The sequence below is a fragment of the Elaeis guineensis genome, chromosome 14 (genome assembly GCF_000442705.2).
Source record: "Elaeis guineensis isolate ETL-2024a chromosome 14, EG11, whole genome shotgun sequence".
NCBI lineage: Eukaryota > Viridiplantae > Streptophyta > Magnoliopsida > Arecales > Arecaceae > Elaeis > Elaeis guineensis.
The window spans coordinates 56,702,276-56,709,689 of NC_026006.2; positions in this window are offsets into that span (position 1 = coordinate 56,702,276).

A 7,414-nucleotide genomic window follows, 5' to 3' on the forward strand; every position below is an offset into this window, starting at 1 on the left:
GAAAGTGTGATTGAAGAACAGATTGATTTAAAGTCTTACTTTGAATGAAAACAATACCAGCATGCACATTTCAGGCCCCTTTGATTGGGGAATTAAGAGGGTTAGTGAATAACTTGAAGCAAAAAAAAATGAGGTTAAACTGTGATCACTATGTTCTGCCTTTTTGGTAGGGTATGCTTTCACTATGAAACAAGTACCAAAAAAATATTTGTGAAGCACCTATTTTATCACCTAGATATAAAGGAGTATCCCACGATCAAACACGCCCCACTGGATTTTGTTTATGCCGTTAGACCATCTAACCTAGTTGTTTTCTGTTCAATGGTTAAGTTGCTAGGGAAGAAGAATATGGAAAAATTTAGTGTTAGCATTCAAGATAGTTATTTTTGCTCCCACTTATTTTGAGGGAAGCTTTGGCACAAAAATAAGATTACTTTATTATAACATGGAGGTCATGGATTTAAAATATAGAAACAATCTATCCGCATGCCTAGACATTGCTACTTACGTCTAATCCTTCTAGATTTTACAATTGCAGGAGAGGCTCATACATTAAACCGCCTTTTTATTCAAAAAAATTATCTTTCCCCCCTTGTTCCAACTTTTATTTGTTTGTATATTTTTTCCTTTTCTATTTGCATATTTCCATTTTTGTTCTATACTCTAGTTGTTTTCATATGTTTTTTATTGTCAATCAACCAAAAATACTTTGCCATTTTCTTTCAAATGGTCTCTAGTTATCAAGGTTTATAAAATTTGTTGATAAAGATATTTTCATAGAGGCTTGCTTATTCTTCATTTCAAATGCTATATCATCCCAATAGGGTTCTTCCTTACCATTCTTTTTATTTGGTCAATTTCTAAGCTTTCTCTAACATTCTTGTATCCAAGCCCATGCCTTAGTTGGGAGGAAGATAAATATTCGCAACTTTGTGGTCATAACTTTCAAAAAAATCCAACCATCAACTTCAAAATTCCCATCTTTGCAATATTTTTAATCAGGATAAACTTCTTTTTCGAACAAAATGCCTATTAGAGATTGTGTTACAAGCTGTAAATGGGTACGATACACATGTTGCAAAAAAATTATTTAGTTTGTGTTGTTTGTATACTTTCTTACTGTATGAAAATCTTATTGGGTATATGTTACAGTTAATTCATTGATTTTAGATATGTATCATCTGTTAGGATTTGATATCTCAAGATTCGATCCACATTGAGCTGACAGTGAGATTCACGACGAAAATGGAGTCCAACAAGATCAAGACCACCCCAAACGGATCTCGAACGGAGAAGATACGTGCTTTTGAAATAGGCCCGAGATCCGAGACGGCGGAGGACCACCGGCGGTGCGGCCGCAGGCGGTGGAGCGTGGCTCAGGCGGGGCCAACGTGCGGGGCACGCAACCCAACCCAGGCCCGCGCGCGCGGGCCGGCCCGAGCCCAGGTGCTGCGCCTGGGCCAGTACCCCGGTCCACAGTGGATCGGGTGGTCCATGGCGGACCGCATGGACCGCTTGGGCATTTTTCAGGCATTTCACGCAATCTACGGCACTATTATGTGGACCTGTCATGATCAGACAGCCCAAGAATGTCCCGGTCTTGATCCAATGGCTTGGGGCTTGATTTGGCTTTGTTTAGGACTCCTAATTCTCCTCTAATTAGGTTTAAACCCTTTAAATAGGGCCTGATTGGTGAAACAGAGGGTGCGGTCTATTTTTTTTTTGCCATGCACGTGTCGTACAGAATCCGTGAGGAGAGAAAGAAGCGTGCATCGCTGAGAGAGAAGGAGCAGGAGGCTCTTAGATAGCGGACGTTGATCACTTCAGGGTTCAGGGGGGTTTTCCAAGAGAGAGAATTTTTGTGCGGAAAACTTCTGGTGATAGAAAAATTGGGTGTACGAGGGTTGAGGGTGAGATCTCCTCTTCTAAATTTTTTTTTTCATAGTGAAGTTTGCATGCCTCATGGAGGCGAGCCCTTTTGTGGCTGATTCACGTATTTTGATTATTTTTGTTTTATTTATTTTTTCTTCCTGCTGCATCGCATGGTACTGAAAAAGTCCTGAGAGGTGGTGTCCTGGCCAAACTCCACCTAACAAGTGGTATCAGAGCGAGGCAGTACAAGGACGCAGATTGCAGCGGTGGTGAGCAAAACTGAAGATGGAGAAGACAAGATCAATCAAGATGGAGATCAACAAATTTGATGGTAAGAGTAATTTCTCCTTGTGGCAGGTAAGGGTGAAGGACGTGCTCATCCAACAAAGGTTGATCGATGCTCTCTTGTGCGATGAGAAGCCGACCACCATTGTGGTGTGAGATTGAAAACGGCTATAGATACAAGCGGTGAGTACCATCTGTATGTACCTAGCGGATGAGGTGGTGATCCATGTACTGAGCGAGACTTTTTCGACGATGCTGTGGTCAAAGCTCGAGGAGTTGTACATGGCGAAGTCTCACACCAACACTCTTTTTCTCTGGAGGCAGTTCGACCAACTGCGGATGACTGAGGGACAAAACGTGTAGGAGCATCTAAGCGACTTCCAGAAGATCCTCACCGACCTCCTCAGCATTGGTGAGAATGTTGAGAAGAAGACCAGGATGCTGGTTTTGTCAGCGTCGCTTCCACCTTCGTACGAGTCCTTGGTGACTACTCTTCTAGTGGGGAAGAGCACCATCAAAATGGATGAGATCACCGCAGCAATACTCCAGAACGAGGTTCTCAAGAGGGAGAATCTGGCTTTGAGCTTAGGTGGCGGTAGCTCAGCTTTGGTGGCTTCTGGAGGAGCAGGAGATGGTAGACAGAGCGACAGGAGATCACGACGAGGACGGTCCAAGTCTAGGAGGGACTTGAGCAAAACCAGGTGTTACCGGTGTGAGGAGTTGGGGCATCTAGCCAAAGATTGCCCTTAACTCAAAAATTGGACGATGGCTGCTGCAGCGATGGCCGGCAGCGATTCAGATAGAGATATCCTAGAGATATCTGACGAGGTATCTATTTTTTTCCAGCAGTGGATATTAGATTCTGTATGCACCCATCATATATGTTGCAGAGAGGAGTAGTTTGACTCCCTGGAGAACAGTGAGGGCACTGTATATTTGTCGGATGGATCGAGTTGTGCAATCAGAGGTATTGGGACGGTCAGTTGAAGGACACATAATGGTGCAGTGAGGAGATTGGGGGAGGTCTGATATATATCCGATTTCAAATGGAGTCTTATCTCACTTAGCAGACTGGATTTGAGAGGCTACAGGACGGTAGCTAGTGGAAAAATCCTGAGGGTGTTACGCGGTGATAGAATTGCATTTGGAATTGGATATCAGACTGGCTAATAACACATTTGAGTATTGGAGATTGTTGACTGCCTATGTCTGCAAATGGGTGGGGTGCTCGGCCTTCTTACCTTTAGGCTCATGAATTTGGACCCAAGATTAACTCGTTGGCCGACCGAATTGGGTCAACCTTGGTCAGGCCTATGAAAAGGTTTTAGACCAAAAGTTGAGCCAGGATTCAGCATGACATTGACCCAATCCAAAATGTCCAGGTCCGGCTTGCAAATATGCCCCATGAAGCTTGCAACTTGGTTAGCAATGCTTTTATACTTTCAATAACTGATAATCTGATGACAAAAAAAAAAAAAAAAACTGATAATCTGATGACAAAAAAAAAAAAAAAAGTGATAATCTGATGTAAATTCACCAGAAAGTTGGAGTTGAAACATTTTGTCTCCATAGGAATTATTATCCCACAAGTGACTACTATTTTGTACTTGGCTATATTTTTTAAAATTATTCTAAATTAAATATACGTTATCCGGCAGAGAAAGTAGGAATAAAAGCATGCACAAAAAAGGTGGTTGTACGCTAATGGTATGCCGGTATGCCGTTGAGAGCAGGAGGTTATCGTTGCTCTGTGAAACCAGCATCATGCGGGCCCCTCGATAGGCTAAAACACCCACTCTCCCCCATGGGTTACAAGCTCGCGTTACCGAGCTCGACGACCCAAAGTGCTAGACTTCTCTCTCTTAAAATATTATATTATTTTCTAAACCAGCGATATGGGACTAAATAGAGCGGCTCCCCTACTGCGATTACGGCCCCAATACACAAACAGTATCCGTAAGAGTGCCCATGGTTAGGAGCATTAAAATTTCTACTTGGATTAAAAACTGACCAAAAAATCCATCTTAAACCGAGATTTATCATATCTAATACAAATTAGGATTAGTGCTTACACTGAGAATCGCAGAGACAGGAAACCAACTCGGCGCTTCAACAAGGAGCACTGTACCCACACCAATAACCTCTCTATTTACACCCACATCTAGTAATAATATAATGATAATTATAATAATAAAATAAATTAATATAAAAATCAATTCCGAGACCGGATTGAAAAATCCACATCAAGATATAAAGAATTTTAATAAAATAGTATGATTTCATAGGTATTTAGAAATTGGAAAAGTTTTAATGAGAAACATATGAGAAGTTTTTTTACCAAAAATAAAAATAAAAGCATTTGGGAAGTTAAGTACTGATGTTTCTTTTCAACCATAAGGTCATGATTTTTATCTACCCTTTTGGACTTTCACTGATATTTCTCTCCAATAAAAAATGTCACGGCTATTTATGTACTCTCTCTCGTGCATTGTATGTATGACATAGTAGTATTATGAGATCCATTTTACCATAAGTAAAGCTGCTGCTAGGAACAATCTTTATTCATATGGGTAACATCTACATTGAACAGTAATGGAACAAAATCCTATTAAACTAGCTTATAGAAAATATACATCCACTATTATTAGTTTTACATTGGCCTAATAGTTTTTCTAGAAATTCATTAGACAAATTGTGTAGCAATCTCTACAATATTCTCCCTCATCCTTGTATGAATTGACAATAGAGACAAGAATTTTGCTTCTTGTAGTACATACACTGCATAAAATAATATTTGGACCATAATTGTAATAGTCCCTAGCTAATACATGTTCCGTTGTTTATCATAGATTTTTAAAAAATTAGCAAAAAAGTTTTCCCTTTATGGAGTTGAGTGCTTTCATTCTTTTTTCTTGCTCTCTTTCTTTTCTTTTTTTTCTTTATTATATAGAATAGGAAGCCAAAATATAATTGCATAATCCACGTAACCATTTTTTTTAATAGCATTGACATGCTATCCTGAGGATGATTTTATATTTTTTTTAGCCAGTACTCAACCTAGGCTGATTGAAAATCTTGAGGATACTCAAGTTAAACGTCATCCATTTCCTTCCCTAACACTTAAAAAGTAAGATTCATCTTATCTATCAATACACTTATTTTTTTTTTTAGCATCCGTATTTGTTCCACTTCATCAGTTACCTCATGAGTTGGGATCCTCGAAGGTGCAAAATTTGCACCATAGCAAGCTGTGCAATGGTACATCAGCATTACATGAAGTTCTTTGAGGAAGCAGCCATATAAGTCTTTCTTCCCGGAAGGAAAAGAGGAGAGAAGAGAAGATGGTGTTGTTACTTTTCGCAATAGGCTTAGATATTGGTTCTCGTTATTAGAGCCACCGAACCAAAAGGACTTCAAATGGCACTAATCTACCACTGCACTGTCCTTTTCAATGCAAATTCTGCATTGCAAAGGATTTGAGCCCTTCCCTCATGGGCCCTAAGGGCAAATGTGAGAAAAATAAGAGGCAGTCATGAAAAATATTAGGGTAGATCCCCATCGCTTAGCCGACTATCCAGCCTTCTCGTATCCGAGCCGATCAAGGAAGCTACGTTAATAAATCTGGCTCGGATTGACGGGTCCCGATCGGTAGGGTCGACGTCGGGCATCGATGTGGATACCCAACAAACGAAAGGCTGCTCTCTCTGATCGGCACCGGTCCGACTAAGATTAATATACCATCCACAGCTTCTGGCACCCAATGGCATTCGATCTGTGATCGAGGTCATACTCAATTGACGGCCGACTACGTCAATCGAGGACAAGGCAACCCGACGATCTCATTCTGCAGACTCTGACAACACAGATCTCAGCCGACTAACTGAGCACCGAGTATAGCCATCATACGATTCTGACAGACCACATCAAAGTCATATCACTCAGACATCATACTCTAGTCGGCCTGCGTGCTGTGATGGGATACTATGATTTCATTAAATGTGCCCACAAGATCATTTATTATACCCCACACCCGGTAGCATCTGCTGCCATAAGCACGCCGAGTAGAAGGCACGCTCACCATCAATATTTAAAGATGCCCACACGGCACCATGCAGCACTATATGATAAGACATGATCGATATGATCATCTGTTCCTCACCATTCATTTTGCTTCTTCTATAAATTGAGGTAAGAAAAAACCTCTCCAAAAAGAGGAGGGCATGCACACACTATTTTTGCGACCTAGAGACTCTGTCATTCTTTTCTCTCGAACCATCTTTCTGACTTGAGCATCGGAGGGTTCTCATCGAAGCCACCTCCAGCGGAACTTGTTTTGTAGATTCTTCTTTTTCGGTGCCGAGCGAAGTCCAGCACCATCTCTCTTTCATTCACGTTATCGCTTTTGGTTTCTACCTTGACTGTATGCACCTTCTCCGGTGATGGCACAATATCTTCCGATGATCCCGCCGCTCACTAACTAGGGTAGCCCTTTGTCAGCTTCAGACCGACTACCGACTATTCATCAAAGAAACACCGCAACACAAAGCATAAAAAAGATGGAAGCGCTAGCAATTTATCAAGGGTATTGAATAAGAAAAATAGTTCTTTACTTTTTTTTATTAATCCTTCATTCTCTTTCAACACTGTGCACGAGACTCAACTTACATATCATTTAAGTAGATATACAATCACAATGAAAAGGGCATGACAAGTATAGAGGAATTGTAGATCTGCAAATATACGTGAAAGCACTTCACGTTCGATGCAGCTGCCACATGTCAACTGCACCTAACGGGCCATGCAACTTGCTGGTCATTGGTGTAAGCATAACCAATGGGTCATGTAACCGATTAGCAGAGCCATGCACATTATAATAGCAAGGCATCCACAGAAACAATGCAGAACAACAGGAATGCTATAATTTTGATTGCGGATCCCCTGCCATACATCACATCGTGCGATACACAGTACATTCCATCCATACAATAGATGGCTATGCACGATCTCATGCAACGGATGTACATTTGCATGCAGCTGTTCATCATACGATGGACGATGTGCTGTGCACCATACCACATAGTGCACAACAGAGAATCCGAGCACGCTATAGTTTTGTTTGTTATGCCAACACCAAGTGCGAGCGTATCATGTGTCTCATCATGCTGAAACTATCCAACAAAATGTACATGATGGCTGACCAGAAAGAAGCATGATGATAGTTATGGCCTCATAATTTGATAATATTATTTATTACTAG